Source organism: Lissotriton vulgaris, chromosome 5 (assembly GCF_964263255.1).
Source record: "Lissotriton vulgaris chromosome 5, aLisVul1.2, whole genome shotgun sequence".
Taxonomy (NCBI): domain Eukaryota; kingdom Metazoa; phylum Chordata; class Amphibia; order Caudata; family Salamandridae; genus Lissotriton; species Lissotriton vulgaris.
The window spans coordinates 1,959,594,213-1,959,611,091 of NC_141693.1; positions in this window are offsets into that span (position 1 = coordinate 1,959,594,213).

Genomic DNA, 16,879 nt, shown 5'->3' on the forward strand with positions numbered 1-16,879 from the left:
CCGAAAAAAAAACCCTCCCCATGGTTTACCCAGGAGACTCGCCACCTGAAGAAACTCTTCAAAAAAGCTGAAAGAGTATGGCGGAAAGATTTCGACCCAAACAGCAAGAAGGATTACAGACTGTCCATTCTTAACTATGAAAAGGCCCTGAAAATTGCCCAAACCGCTTTTTTCAAGAGAAAATCAGCGCGGCATCCTGCTCATGGAGGGAGACTTTTCAAATAGTTAAACAACTTTTAAAAACACCAGAACCTACATGCCTGATTGATCCTTCGGACAACCACTGTGATAAGTTGGCTACGCTCTTTGACAAAAAAATTCAAAATATCTTACAGCAACTACCGCCCCTCTCTCCTATGCACCACTCAGCAAGGCCCATACAGCAGGTCAATAACCTTAAAACGGGATTTGGCATATTCACCCCAATAAGCCCGGACACGTTGTCCCCCATCCTCCTTTCACTTAAGAGTGGCTCACCATCGGATCCCGGTCCAGTAAAATTTTAAAGCTGGTAGCTTCTACCATTCTCACCCCGATGGCAAACGTAATCAACACCTCCCTGACTAATGGACTGGTGCCCCCCAATCGGAAAAAGGCAAAGGTGAGGGCCCTACTTAAAAAACCTAATTTAGATCCCCTCAACCAATCTCTCTTCTCCCCTGTATTAGCAAGATAACTGAAAAATTCAATAACTCTCAGTTGTCTAACTACCTCGAAACCAACAAACTTCTCAAATCCTCACAGACTGGCTTTCGACCGGTCAAGGCACTGAAACAGCGATGGTGACAGTAGTCGAGGAGGCCAGAAAGATCATGGATGCAGGAGGATCAGTGGCAGTGATCCTCCTGGACCTGAGTGCGGCCTTCGACACGGTCAACCACCAGATACTGGCCCAGCGACTTAGTGATCTGGGGATCACAGGCATTGCCTTGTCATGGTTGAAATCATTTCTGCAAGATCGCTCATTCCAGGTTATAGAGGACAACTATACATCCAAAGAGACACCCATACGTTGCGGAGTGCCACAGGGCTCTTCATTAAGCCCTGCGCTCTTCAACGTATATATGTTCCCCCTGGAAAAAATAGTCATCCCATATGGGATCAAACTCCTGACGTATGCAGATGATACGCAGCTGGTTGTCTCTCTTACTCAACAGGAAAATCCCGCCATCAATCTCCACTCTTGCTTGTGTGACATAGTCAGGTGGATGGACAGATCTCACTTGAAGCTTAATAGCGACAAGACTTCGGTAGTTCTAGTTCTTTCGGTAGGGCGACAGACACACTGCTCAATGGGGTGGTTTTTTGGTTCCTCGCAGGGGTGCAGGGTGGGGGGTTGTTGTTTTGGGGTTTGGGGGAAGGGGGGTTGGGTTTTTTCTATTTTGTTCATACTGCATTTGAGGCTACGTATTGTTGCTATTTCTGTGTTTCCTTTGTGGGGTTGGGTGGACCTGACTTCTTACTTCCGGGATGGGGGGTAGGGGGTTGCGGATCTTGAGCTGGAATGTCAATGGCTTGGGGGACAAGATAAAGCGGGGAATTGTACTTCAATATGTGAAACGTCACTCTCCCGACATCATACTCCTGCAGGAGACGCACCTGGTTGGGAACACGTTTCATGCAATGAATCGGAGGGGCTACAAGCTGGTGGCACACTCGGGGTTTACTTCGGGCTCCAGAGGTGCTGGTATTATGCTTCGTAATTCCCTTCCCATTGAGGTAGACGATACGATTTTGGATGACAGGGGTCGATATGCTGCAATTGTTGGGAGGTGGGAGGGAAGAACTGTCATTGTCCTTTCGGTCTATGTTCCCCCTGGCCTGCAGACTACCACCTTTGTTGACTTGGGTAAATTGTTGCTTGGGCTCCCCGAAGGGCTTCTGGTGATGGGAGGTGACTTTAACTCTGTCATGGATGGTTCGCTGGATCGGCACCCTCCCAGGACGCTCACACCATCCCAATCTGGTCTTAGTGGGTTGCTAGATACATTTGGTATGGTAGACTGTTGGCGGATGCTGCACCCGGGTCAGGCCCAATATACCTTTCACTCTGGGGCGCATGGGAGTCTGGCTAGGCTTGATTATCTTCTTGTGCCCGCTGCCCAGGCCACAACGGTGCGAGAGGCCCAACATTTGCCCAGAGGCATTTCGGACCACTCCCCGCTGTGGGTTCATATTGATCTCCATCTGAACGCTGGGGGCCGAATCGCCCCAATCAATCCCTGGCATCTCCGGACTCCAGAGACTAGGGCGGGGTTAGTTAAAGCTATAGACCTTTCTTTTGCAGAGAATGTAGGTTCTGTCTCGTCCTCAGTGTCCCTCTGGGAGGCTTTTAAACCTGTGGTGCGGGGCCAGGCGCTCTCGCTTATTGCTGGTGCGAAGAGGCGGCACAATGAGGAGGTTGAACGGCTGAAGGCTGAGGTGGTCACTCTAGAGAGAGAACTTGATACTGGAGTCACGCAGGAGAAGTTGCATATCCTGCAATTAAAACAGTCTGACTACAAGGCCTTGGTCACGAATGCCGCGAAAGCCATGAGTCGGGAGCAAATGGGCCGTCTGTATGATGTGGGTGACAAAGCTGGGAAGTTGATAGCGTGGTTGGACAAACGGGACGGCTTAAGTCGTGTGGTGCCTGTGATCGAGCGCGAGGATGGGGTATGTGTGACGGATCCGCTGGAGATAGTCGAAGAGTTTGCCTCGCACTTTCGCAAGGTGTATGCTCCGGTCTTGGATCGGCCTGAGGAAGATTCCCGTCTTTTGCTTCGAGATATCGCCCTGCCTTGTCTGTCCGAATCCGATAGGGAGCGAATGGAGGCGGTTGTTTCCACGGATGAGGTAGCGCTCGCTATTCGCTCCATTCGCTCTGGTAAAGCCACAGGACCAAACGGCCTGCCCATCGAGCTGTACAAGTTGTGCCCAGACAAAATGGCGTTATATCTTTGCGCGATGTTCTTGGAGTCGAGAGAGAGAGGCCGACTTCCCCGAGATCAACGACTTGCCTCCATTGTGGTGCTTCCCAAAGAGGGCAAACCACGTGAGTTTTGTGCCTCGTACAGGCCTATTTCTCTCCTAAACGTCGAACCCAAGGTTTTGGCGAAGGTGTTGGCCAACCGATTGATAACCGTTATAAGTGATCTGGTGCATCCAGACCAATCCGGTTTTATTCCTGCCCGTAACACTGCGCTCAATCTACGTCGCCTTCATGGCGTGCTGGCGAGAGCGGATACTCTGCGTGAACCGGCCATTTTGGTCTCGTTGGATGCCACTATGGCGTTTGACACTGTGGAATGGCCGTACTTATGGGCGGCTTTGGCTAAGTTCGGCTTTGGGCCGGTGTTCATTGGTTGGGTCCGTTTGCTGTATGAGGAACCCCTGGCCCAGGTGGTCGTTAACGGAAGAGTGTCAGCTCCCTTCGCTTTGGGTCGAGGTACACGGCAGGGATGTCCCCTTTCCCTGTTGCTTTTTGCTCTGGCGCTGGAGCCTTTGGCTGCCTGGTTGAGATGGGAGCCTTCTCTCAAAGGCATCAGGTGGGCCCCCGGTTTTGAAGATGGCTTCTCGCTTTATGCGGATGATATTCTTCTTTACCTAACTTCCCCGCGGAAATCCTTGGGAGTGCTATTTGATGTCCTTAGCTCCTTTGGCAGGAACTCGGTATTAGTCATTAATTGGTCGAAGTCCTGTGTATACTCGCTTACGGAGGATGTCCCACTAATACGACGTACTTGTCCGATACAGATCTCGCCCACCGGATTTAAGTATTTAGGCATTCACATCTCACGTGACCCGAACGACAAGATACCGGCTCAATCTGCTTCCCCCGCTCGCTCGGCTGCGAGCAGATGTGAAGGCATGGAATAGGCTGCCTCTGTCCCTGGTGGGTAGGGCAGCCTTATTCAAAATGATGTCCCTTCCCAGGTTTCTGTATGCTCTCCAGAACATGTTAGACCTAGTGCCTTCCAGCTACTTCCGTGAGGTAGAAAGCTTACAAAGGAAACTGATCTGGGCAGGCCGTCCCCGGATTGCCTTGGCCAAGCTTACGCTTCCATGGTATGATGGCGGAATTGCGCTGCCGGATATCCGTCGGTATTACTGGGCCTCACAATTGAGCCCGGTTAACCATGCTATGCACGGTCCGGCATCTAATTCGGCCTTTGCCATGGATAAATGGTTGCTTCCTGGCGGGGACTACAATAGGGCGCTTTACTCGAAAAGGTCTGATGTGGCCCTTACCAGGCCTACGAAAGTTGCAGTGAAGGTTTGGCACAACGCCACCGCTGCCACGGGTTGGTCGGACACTCTCACACGAGCTACTCCACTTTATGCGTCGGAAAAGTTGGGTAAATTATGGACGACTAAGGGGTTCGATAAGTGGGACCTTATTGGAATTAGTGTAGTTGGTGATCTATTGCGGAAGGACGAGATCAAATCCTTTGAGGAGCTGCAACAGGAGTTTCAACTCGGCCCTCGCGAACATTTTCGTTACCTGCAAGTTCGGCACGCCCTTTCTTCTGTGATGTTGCCTGGGACGTCTGTCCCGGACTCCTCGCCCCTTGAGGATAGAGTGCTGGACGGGCATATCCCGGACAGTACGATTTTGATGATATACAAGAAGTTAATAAACCATCGGGTGGACCTTCTTGTGCAGCTCCGCACGTCTTGGACCGGCGATGGAGTGGAGCTTGAGGATGAGGACTGGCAGGCGGCGATATCCTCTCCAAAGGAGGTGGCTATCCCGGCTCGTCTGAGACTGGTACAATTAAAAATCCTACACCGAGTGTATGTGACGGGTCCTCGATTGTTGCGGATGGGGTTTGTTTCGGATGCTTTGTGTAAGCGTGGCTGTGGTATGGTGGGTACATTCCTCCATATCATATGGGAATGCCAGCGGTTGCCTCATTCTGGACCCGTGTGCATGGTGTTATGTCTGAGGTGACGGGTGTTTCGCTTCTGCCTGAGGCTCGGAGATGTCTGCTTAATGTATGGGAGCCCAACGACTATAATGTTGCCCAAACGCAGTGGGCCACCTGGGGCAACATGATTGCGAAACGTGACATTGCGCAATTGTGGGGGTCGGCGCAGCCTCCGAGTCTGTCTGCTTGGTCTAGGAACATGGATTGGTGCATGTTCTGTGAAAAAAACAGTTTATGTCGCCAGGGGCAGGCTCAAAAAGTGGGGTAGAATATGGGGTCAGTGGAATCAATACCGTGGTGAGATCTGCACCCCTCCCTTTGAGCCGCCACCGGAACGTCTCCAGTCCCCTTAGCATGACATTCCCTCCTCTCCAGGTTCCATTTGTGTATTGTTGCATACTACCTGCTCCCTCTTCTATTCCATTCCGGACATCCAGTTTGTTGATAATGCACCTGTGCAGACGCGGTGCCCCTCTCCAGAAGGATTCACCAAGATTGGTTTATTTTTTATTTTTGAGCCCTTGCAGTATTTTTCTTATGTTGGTCGGTTGGGGGGGTTGTTTTCCAAAAAAGATAAAATCAAAACCTTCCCTTCTCCTTTACATGTACATATGGCTAGACATGGGTTTCTACTTGCCGCCGGGCCCTATGGGTTGTCGGCTGAAGGGCTGTGTACCTTTTATCCAGTACTGTATTGTGACAGATGCCAGCCGACCCACGGTTGCCGTATATTTGCTCTTGTATTTTCATGTCTTTTTCAATAAAGGTTTTTAAAAAAAAAAATAGCGACAAGACGGAGATACTGGTGATGGGGAATCAGGCACTCTTCCATCCTGGCTCCCTCTGGCCCCCTTGCATGGGCAAGCCCCCAACTCCCAAACCCGAGATTAAAAGCCTCGGTCTATGGTTAGACCAAAACCTCACCATGCAAACCCAAGCAAGGAAAACGGCGGGAGTCTGCTTCGGTCTTATGCGTTCCACCCGGAAAATCCTACCTCTACTTCCCTTCCAATCAAGGAAACTTTTGATCCAGGGCCTCATTCACTCGAGGCTGGATTACGGAAACGCATTGTACCTGGGCGCACCGCGAAAAGTCATATCTAAACTACAGGTAGTGCAAAACGCGGCTGCCAGGATTCTGACCAACACTAAGAGCCGCTGCTCGGCCAAACCAGCCATCAGAGCGCTGCACTGGCTACCCGTTATGGAAAGAGTGCATTTTAAGGCGCTATGTCTAACACACAAAATCCTTAACGGAAAAGCCCCACCCATCCTCAGAGACCTGGTGACTCCCTACACCACCTCTAGACCCCTCAGATCCTCCAATGGCCATCTCACTCGGCTACCTAAGATTAAGAGAGCACGCTCAGGAGGTCGAAGTTTCTCGTATAATGCCTCCAAGTTGTGGAACTCCCTCCCCTTGGATCTCCGTGCACAACCCAATCTTTTGGCATTCCGAAAGACCCTGAAAACTTGGCTGTTCCCTTGAGCTTCCCCCCTATTCCACCAGTACATTTTCAGAGCTGGGACGCTCACGGGCAGCTATGCCCTCTAGAAATCTGGTAACATTAACATTAACAAATGTGTCGCAGAGGTACCCCCGCAAAGAGGGCAGTAGAAGCTGACACAGCTCTAGTTGAATGAGCACGTACTGGAGCTGAAAGAGGCTTGCCAGGCCGTTGATGACAAAAGGTAATGGTGGAAGAAATCCACCTAGTAATAGTTTGTTTGGTAACAGGTTGTCCTTTGCAGATCGGGCCATAGGCCACGAACAGTTGATCAGATTTCCTGAAGGATGCAGTGCGCTGAATGTAAAAATTGAGACAACGTTTCATATCCAGGGAATGTAATGAACGTTCCGCAGGAGTTTGTGGATCAGGAAAGAAAGTTCTTAAAAGGACTGGTTCATTGAGATGAAAATCACTGGGAACTTTCGGAATAAATTTAGGATTAGTACATAGAGTAACAGCCTCTTTTGAGAACTGGAGAAAAGGAGGCTGAATTGTGAATGTCACTGACACGCCTAGATGACGTCAAGGCGAGCAATAGGGCAACTTTCCACGTGAGAAGTTTTAAGCTTGCTGAATGGATGGGTTCAAAAGGAGGTAGGAGGAGCTGAGACAAAACCAGTTTTAAGCGCCAAGTAGGCGGAGGACGCCGAATGGGCGGAAACAAACGGAAGAGGCCTTTGAAAAACTGTTGAATGATTCTAGATGAATACAGTGAGGTAGAACCATCATGACGGAAACGGGAGAGAGCCGCCAGAAATACCTTCAGAGTGGAGTGGGAAAGTTCTGACTTTGCAAGGGATAGGAAGAAAGGCAGGATCTGTTCTGGTTTGGCAGCCATCGGATCCAAGGCTTTGGTGTGGCACCAGACACAGAAACGCTTCCACTTCAACTGATAGGTTTTAATGGTTGAAGGAGCACGGGCGTGCGCTAACACCTCTCTACAGTCAGCGTCGATGGTCAGACGCGCAAATTCATGGCGTTCAGGTTCCAGGCATGGAGCTGGAGGTATGCTGGATCTGGATGGCAAATCTGCCCCTGCTGCATCGTGAGGAGGTGAGGCAGTGGATGAAGCGGAATGGGCTCGTTCTGGGAGAACAAGAGCAGGTCCGAGAACCATGGGCGCCGCGGTCACTTGGGTGCGATCAGGATACCACCAAATACCACCCATTCTAAACAGTTACAATTGTCAGAGACTCTAATCTGGACCCAAAAGCAACACACGAACTGTAATTCTTCCTATGTGATTTACATGGTCAACTGTCCATGCAAAAAACTATACATAGGTATGACGTGCCGCAAAGTAAAGATCAGAATAGGGGAACATCGTAGCAATATTCGCTTGAAGAAAACTACAACCAAACTGTGTGCCCATTTTTTAGAGAAGGGACACTCTTGTGATGACATCAGATGGGCTGTCATCGAGATGCTGACGGAAAAAACCCCCAACGCAGAAAGAATTCTGCATGAAAAAGAACAAAGGTGGGTGGACCGTTTGAAAACTAATATCACAGGCATGAATGACAACGTCCCCTGGCACCGGTTTGCGGTCCACTGAACGTACACTGTTTACAATCATTCAGACACAATGAGGTTACTGTATTTGTCCTATTTCTACTATGTCTGATAGCCCTCGCACCCCGTGAAAAGTACTCTAAAGATTGCCAATTACAACTTAATTTCACAAGTTTTAATGTATACTTTTTACCATCTATCAGATACAATGAGGTAACTGTATTCGCACTTCATGACAACTACATTGCAATACAGACCATAACCAACATAATACCCTCACCGTGTTGCTTTAACTAATGGATTTTTTACTAACGAGCATAACGTGTGTTTACACAATTGAGTATCCTACTGTTTAGGTCTCCGTGTCACATCTTAATAAAGTTGGGCTTTCAAAAAAACGCCCGTCAAAAACACTCCCCCGGACATCAGCTCGACATCCGGGGGCAGAGTCAGCACAAGCGGCGCAGGATCCCTCACACGCGGGTAATGGCGGAACGTTTCACTCAGGGAAGCTTTCTCTTCCCGTGAGGTAAGGTGATTCTGACCTTTTCTACCTCTTCCCCACAGCTCTGGGCCTCCCCGATGACAACTTAAGACTCCACATTCGGGGGTAAGTCCAAAACTAGACTGTAAATGTTTTTGCGCTTCATCTAATTATCGCGTTGGGGTCAGTTACTCCGCGTTTTTCCTCCACAAGCGCTAAACCTTTTTTCATGAATCTCTATACATCTCGATTCACTCGTCTGCCCTCAATAGACATTTGGGACTATTTCATAATCATTACTGAGTTCATTTACCGAGATTCAGTACGAATCACTGGTACCTCCTGGGTCCTTTTGCATGTATATTTCACACAAGATGCTGATTATTTCATACATGATGCAGAAAACACACCCTGCAGCCTTCTTACTCACTTTTGCCTCTCCCTCTCTCCTCTACCCTACCAGGGGATGCTCCACTGTTTAGAATTAACGTGAAATTTTTGTGCTAACATGCATTAATGTGGTAGTTGAGACAAATGCTTACTACTGTGCCTACCCCCACTCCTGCAATATTGTGAGAATGTATATCACCCCTGCACAACATGTTTGTGTGTATTGTCTTTTTCAGGTTATTAAGACTTGAGTGGCTAAAGTTGACCCTCACAACTTCCATTGAACTCCACACAAAAAAAGTGTGAGTAGATTATCTATGTTTGTTTGTCCTTCTGTCCTGACGAAAGCCCCATAGACTCCGTTGAGCCGAGGGGGGCTGAAACATGTCGACATTCTTGTAAATTTGCACTTCTAGATCCCATAACTCGATCTAGGACAAGTACCCACTTGTTTTTATATAAGATCTCCACCATTCCATTAAAATCTTTACTGGTGTTGACCTTATTTTTAACAGTTTTTTGACCTTTCTTTGCACTAGTTTTCCCTCTTTTTTCATCTCTGGACACTGCAACCTAGACCAGAGGAGCCTCTGGATGAGGCAGGCACCCACACTTTCTATGGTATCCAATGATAACTGCCGACAAACCACAATGTAGGGGTGGATGAACGATATATACCGCAATACCTGTACACATTGGGTCTTTTGAGGATACCATAGTTTTTCTAACCAATGGTCTAGAATTGTCACAAGTGTCCATTTTTCCACTTGATTAACGTTGATTTTAACCAGCCTTGACGCCGTAAAACAGCAGCTCTGTCTAAACCCCGTAGAGGAGATATCCATGGCGCAGTCAATGATTTCCGAGGAGATTTTTTCACCCTCCTGAATGATGGTTTGTGCCTCTGTGCGAATAGCATCTGGAAGTTGTGGAAGCAATGCTGCAATCTCAGACCACATTTGGCGGTCATACCGTCCAAGAATGGCCAAGGAATTAGCTGCCCTTACAGTGGTGGCTGCCATAGTAGTAAAATTTTTCCCTATGGAATCCAGCTTTCGGCCTTCCTGATCTGGAGGAGAAGTAAGGTGCGTAGAAGGATTGCGAAACCTCTTTTGAGCCGCCTGAGTAATGACGGAGTCCGCCTTAGGTTGAGACACCAAACATGCTGGACAATTTGCTGGTGCTTTATATTTTTTATCAAGTCTTGGCAGGACAGCTGAGATCGAATTCGGTCGCTCCATTAATTTGAGACCTTCTTCCCAAATGTGGTCAATTATAGGGATAGTGTGAGCTTGCCTTTGAGGTAGGTCTTTAAAATCGTAAAGAAAACATTCAGTTTGTTGGACGTCCAAAGTGAGATGAAACCTCTTAGCAGCGCGGACCATTAAATTGTGGAAGCTGCCAATATCCACAGGAGGCGAAGCCAATGGCGACGTTGGTGGAGTGGAAGGCGTGTGAGCCCAGTAATTATCCCATTCTTGAAGGGCATTATCATCATCATTATCTGGATCCGTATTTTGAGGATCAGGATCGTCATTGTCCGTATCAGGTAGGGCATGCACCGGTGATCGTGACGGAACTGGTGCAGAGGCTTGTGTTTGCAGAGGAGGTTGCGGGACTGGAGAAACAGGCCGAGATGGAGGAAATCTGCGGTTATAATCATCCAACATGTGTTGCAGATTCCTTACTAAAGACAGTGGTATCTGTGTCGTTTGGTCTGACATAAGTGCTTCCGACCTATCTACTGGAAAAAGTTCTGTCCCATCTTCGACGTACTCTTCCTCCTCCCCATCATAATCCTGTCACTTAATGTGCAGCTCGGATGGACTATTTGCTTGACCAAAGGCATTATCGTGGTCCGAATCATCATTGGAGTCCTCCTCTGCAGACTGAAATAACTTGTCAGGAAGTGCAGAACCACTCTTAATTGGACTCAGTTGAATCAGAGGTACGCGTCGCAGCGTAGAAGCAGTAACCACAGTAAAGGTGGTAGCTGTGGCTAAAGAATGGCGCAGCGTCGACGAGCCCGTCGACGTGGCAATGTAAGAGTCAACAGCCGGTTGAGGCGTCTGCACTGTGTCCACAGGCAAGGATTCCGTCGACGGATGTGGCTTAGGCTTCGTCGACGAAGATTTCTTCGCCGTCGACGGCTTGTCGACGAGGCAATGGATTTGCTCATTGACGAAGATGGTCCCGTCGACGAAGGGTGGACCGTCGACAAGGTGACAGCCGTCGATGAAGCCGTCGTCGACGGTGAGGCAGTCGTCGACGAGGTAGCTGTCGACGAAGCAGGTCCCGTCGACGGGCGACGACCCGTCGACGATGTAGCAGTCTTGGTCGACGACGAGGAGTGCGTCGACAAAAGGCGCGTCGAATGCTGAATCTTTGCCGACGAGGTGGATTTTGCAGCCGTCGACGAGATCTTCAAAACAGACGTAATAGGCCTCACCTCATGTGATGTCGTCGACGAGGTGGACGTCGTCGACGTAGTTCACAAGGACATAGAGCATGTCGTCGTCGATGTGGAGACAGCATCCACGGATTTCGTCGTCGTCGATGTCGGAGACGGACGCGTCGACGAGCCCGTCGACGAGCCAATGCCCATTTTAGAGGATGAAGGCATGGCTTTGGACAATGACGCCAGAGAACCAGGTCTCGTAGGCGCATGTGGAGGTAAATCCTGTGGGGAGACAACCTTAGAAACATCAACAAGTCTCTTTTTCTTTAGAAAAGGAGAAGGTATCTCAGTCTCTGACCCACGTTTCTGAGAGGTCTTTGAGTGAAAAGAAGAGACACTTTTATCCTCCGAGACCACAGCGTCCGTTGTCTTCAACTTCTGAAGCCACAGAAGGAGATGGGCCTCTCTGTCTCTTGAAGTTTTAGGTGGAAAAGTACGACAGTACTTATAGGTCTTCACTTCATGGTCAGGGTAGAGACAGTAAATACATTTACTGTGTGGATCTTCATGAAAGAGACGCAGTTTTCCACAGGACGGACAAGGTCTGAACAAACATTTCCTTGAAGAAGACATTAAGAGTTGAAAATACAAATAAATAAGTTGAAAAACTGAGCAGAGCTCAGGGAGACTCCCTTCACACGACGTGCGGTAGAAAATCTGAGGTCTTGGGCTTCTGAGGAGAAGGTTCTAGAGGGAGCTACAGCCTGATTGGCTGGAATTTGGACCAAAACATAATGACACTGATATGTTACCAAGTTGAGTTTCTCCCTTAGGCTTTCTATGGGCCTATTCTGTTCTATGGTACTTTTGAGTTTTCTGGATATTTACGAAATTATATATATGTATGTTTATATATTTATATAATTATGATAATTTTACTTATATATATGCATATATTACTGCTATTTTACGTACCGTGGGACTCCCACTTCGACGACGGGGAATATTCAAGCATGTGAATCTATGAAAGACACCCCTAATACTGGAGAATCGTGCTTTCTTGTCTCTTTAGACATTGAAAGCCTGTATACCTGCGTTCCGCAGGATGCTACATTGAAGGTTCTGGCGGATGCTTTGGAACAGACTACGTGGGAATATAAAACCTCCAGAACGTTTGTCATTGAGTGTGCAACTCTGGCCTTAAAACGTAACTATTTCCAGTATCAAGATCAGATCTTCTTACAAAAGACAGGGACTTCTATGGGCAGCACTTTTGCCCTTAGTATTGCTGGACTATATGTTTACAATTTTGAGAAAAAACATATTTTGGCCAATACCAATCCATACACTCTCAATGTAATCCTGTGGCAGAGGTACATTGATGATGTGCTATTGATATGGAAGGGAACCGAGGAGAGCCTTTTGGCTTTTTTCGATTGGGTGAACACCTGTGATCCTCATCTGAGGTTCACCCACCAGCATAGTCGAGATACCATCGAGTATTTGGAAGCCACGATCACCCGGACTAGTGACCATTTAACAACTAAGACGTATTACAAACCCACCTGCAAGAATAACCTGCTCCACTTTACGAGTTTTCATCCGCGCCCTTTGCGGTAAAACTTACCTTTTGGTCAGCACCTACGTATACGTAGAAATTGTAGCAGTGTCACTGACTATAAGAAGCAGGCTAAGGATCTGACTGACAAATTATCACACAGAGGGTATCCAGCAAAAATCATCCTAAAGAAAAGTTGCAAGAGGGCCAGAAATCAAAATAGGGAAGCCCTTCTAGAAGATGACACAAGAGAAGGAGAACCTGAAACACCGTTGACTTGCGTAACTACGTATAGCAACAGTTCTTCACAAGTGCATCCACCCCAAGCCAACATGGTGAGCCCTGGTCTAACTACCTCTGGGACAACCGCTTACACCCTGGCCTACCCCCGAACCTCTCTAAAACCGCTACAAAAGCCTTCAAACACTGCACCCTGAAAAACCATCCCGAGACCCTGATCTCGGACCTACGTTACTGTGCGGACATAGGCACTATCACTAATTACCTTGTTTTCTACTCCAGAAGAATCCCCGCTTGGCGTAATACCTTCTTAACATTCCTCAATGTACCTTCATCCAGGAACATTCCATATGGCACTAAGCTCACCACAGCGCCATCATCAACCCTTCAAGCTGCCCTCACCATCACCCTCTACAAAAGCGGCATTGTACTGATCCAAGCCTCAACTAAAAACTGGACAAATTCTCAGACCTTTTTACCACTCTCCGAAACCATGTGCATGGCACTGGGACGCCGACCAACACCAGCCTGACCCTACTCCAACCCCCTGCCTAATCTTGAACACCTTAAACCCCTAACCACTCCCACCAACATCCCTGACGCCTTGGACCAGAGACCTGTGATTCCACCCCTCCAGGCCCCCCTCCCGAATTCCTTGGATCCCTTCACAGCTCACCTTAACCCCACCAGGCCTCCTTCAACCACCCTGAGCGAAAAAAAACCTGAACCCTTGCTCTCCTCCCTCCACAATCCCCACTCGGTCTCTATGACCATTACTTCATCAGCATCCCTCGCCGTGGCTGACCAAGCTCACCCTTGCCCAACAACCCCCCCCCTCCTCAGCGACTCCTCCTGTAGCAGGTGACGCCAGCCCCGCCAACACTCAAGCCACCCCTCCCAAGACTCCTATCATAGCCCTCCCTTGCCCTCCTACCCCCTCCCCCCAGCGACACCTGCCATGGCAGGCCTTGCCAGCCCTGCAAACACGCAAGCTACCCCTTCCATAACGTCTAGCACGGCACAACCTTTCCCACCAACCCCCCCTCCGTAGCTATCCACTCTCTACACTCCAGAGCCTCCAAAATAATTCAGAGCCTCCACGCCTCCATCCTCGATCTAACTAACCTACTCCACCTGGCCGAACTCTCCTACACAAACCTCTTACCTCAACTGTTACTTGCTCCAGTCCCAGAGCTCCCTTCTCGCCCCTACTGACATCCTTGAGACATCTTTGCCCCCGCAAGCACTCCAGCTACCTGTCAGAAGAGGAAACCCTCGACCTCCCCCTCTACTACAACCTCTCCCTCCTCTCAACAAATTCTCAAGACTTCACTGATAATGATATCCTGGTTTTTCTCAAAGACCATAACGCAGCCACCACCTCTCCACCATGTATGCCAGACGCGAGTGCCGCAAACCCCATCTGCACAGTCGCTATTAACCCATACATATCTGCCCCCCGCTGCAATAGAAGGATGCTCGTTAGCAACCTTGCACCCGTACCCCTACTGGTCCCGACCCCCGCTACCACCCCTCTCCCTGCTTTGAAGGGGTTCTTAATCAACTGCCGCTCTGCATTAAAACATGCGGCCGATATCGCTGCTCTCATCCTGAACAACAACACAGACTTAGCCATTCTAACAGAATCATGGCTTAACGACGCATCATCCCCATGCCTCGACCTCTTAATCCCCCCCAACTTCAATATTACCAGGCTAGACAGACCACATAACAAAAAAGGTGGCGGAATCGCCTGCATCCATCGCTCTAACCTCCTTGTCACACAACTTTTAAAGGATACCATTGATGCCTGCGAATATCTAGCCCTCTCAATCTGCAGTAGCCCCACCCTCCTCTGTAACCTACACATATTTTACCACCCCCAGGCAATAATGAATCCTTCACGGACTACATCATGGAAGTTATCACAGCTAAGAACTCCCCCAACACCAAAGACATTTTCCTCGGTGACTTCAACCTACATTGGAACGACCTTAAGGACCCCCATGTCAACGCCATTAAAGACCTCATGACAGATCTTGCCCTGACCCAAGCTTGCCCTCGCCCAACACACTCGAAAGGGGCCACTCTAGACTGGATCATCTCCAAGGAGACAACCATCAAGCTCATATCGATTGACCCCTGCGACTGGTCAGACCACCATGCTATCACCTTCCTGCTACCTGGCACAGGCAGGTCCAGGACACCACAACCGGTGCTCCCTAAACGCTGGGCCAGAGATACCAAAAACCTTGACCTCAACGAACTTGAGACTCGCTGCAAATCTGGCCTCCCCCCTCCCCACCACATCACCTCAGTCAGTGACCTTAACGATCACTACTCTGTTACTATGTCCAATATCCTGGATGACCTAGCTCCTCTTAAACTAAAAAGAACGCAAGTCAAAGATAGAAACCCATGGTTCACTGGTTCCCTCAACGACAAGAGGAAATCCCTCCGACAAACCGAAAGAATCTGGAGACAGCACCCCTCGGCTGACCACCTAAAACTTCTTCACCAGGCCAGAAATACTTACAACAAAAATATTGTCAACTCAAAAAAAGAGTTTTTCAGAGCAGAATTAGGAAATGCCCAGAACAGACCACGCAAACTCTTTGAGAAGGTCAAACTCCAATCGAACAAACTATCCAAAACAGCAAAAGAAAACCCAAAGTCTCCCATCTCCTCCGAGGACTTCTCATCGTATTTCGGAATCAAAATCAAAACTTTAGATATCGAACTCAAGGCGGCTTCACTCCCCCCTCCATCCCTGGACCTTCCTACTCCTCTAACCTTGCCGACATGGTCTTCACCGAAGAATCTAGCACACTGGTCCGAATTCACACCCTACGATGAAGACGCTGTCGCAAAAATCCTTTCCACCCTAAACCCTAATAGCCATTTCAACGACCCGCTCCCCTCAAACTGTCTCGCGGCGTTGCACAATCCATCATTCCTAGCTGGACTATGATAATCAATGCCTCTCTCCGGCAGGGATCTATTCCGAGCTCACTGAAAGCTGGTCAAGTCCTCCCCATTCTGAAAAAACCATCATTGGACCAGGCCTCCCCAGACAACTTTAGACCAATTTCCAACATTCCTCTCTTGGCCAAAGTGTTGGAAAAGTGTGTGCATTTACAGCTAACTCACCACATCAACAACTTCCATCTACTTGACGACTGCCAATCCGGCTTCCGACCAGGACACAGCACTGAAACCACCATGCTCCATATTGTCGTTGACGCTCTTCAAGCCCTTGACCAAGACAAAACCTGTCTCCTAATCCTCCTCGATCTATCCTCGGCCTTCGACACGGTCAACCATGAGATGCTACTCGAACGCCTCAAACAGAGAATGGGATTAGATGGCACAGTCCTCGACTGGTTCAGTTCCTACCTTCGAAACCGTTCTCAGAGATTCCTTATCAATGGCGATTTGTCCGCTCCCTCCATGGTCACGGTGGGAGTCCCTCAAGGATCAACATTGTCCCCCACCCTCTTCAATCTCTACTTAGAATCCCTTACCGAAGTCCTTCGCTCTGCAAACATTTCCTTCCACATGTACGCGGATGACACCCAGATCTATATATAAATCTCCTCTCTGGAGGAGATCCTGACCTTGAATGAAGCCCTGAAAGTGACCGTCAGATGGCTCTCCTCCAACCAAATCAAACTCAATGCTAAGAAAACCGAGTTCCTTCTAATATCCCCACCCAAGAGCAACCCTGAGATCCAGTCTTGGATTAAAGCCATCACAGCCTTAAACTGTACCCCAAACATTGTGGACTCGGCCAAATCTCTGGGAATTACCCTGGACTACAACATGAACATGCGAGACCACATCAACGCAATGGCCAAATCGGCCAGATTCCACCTG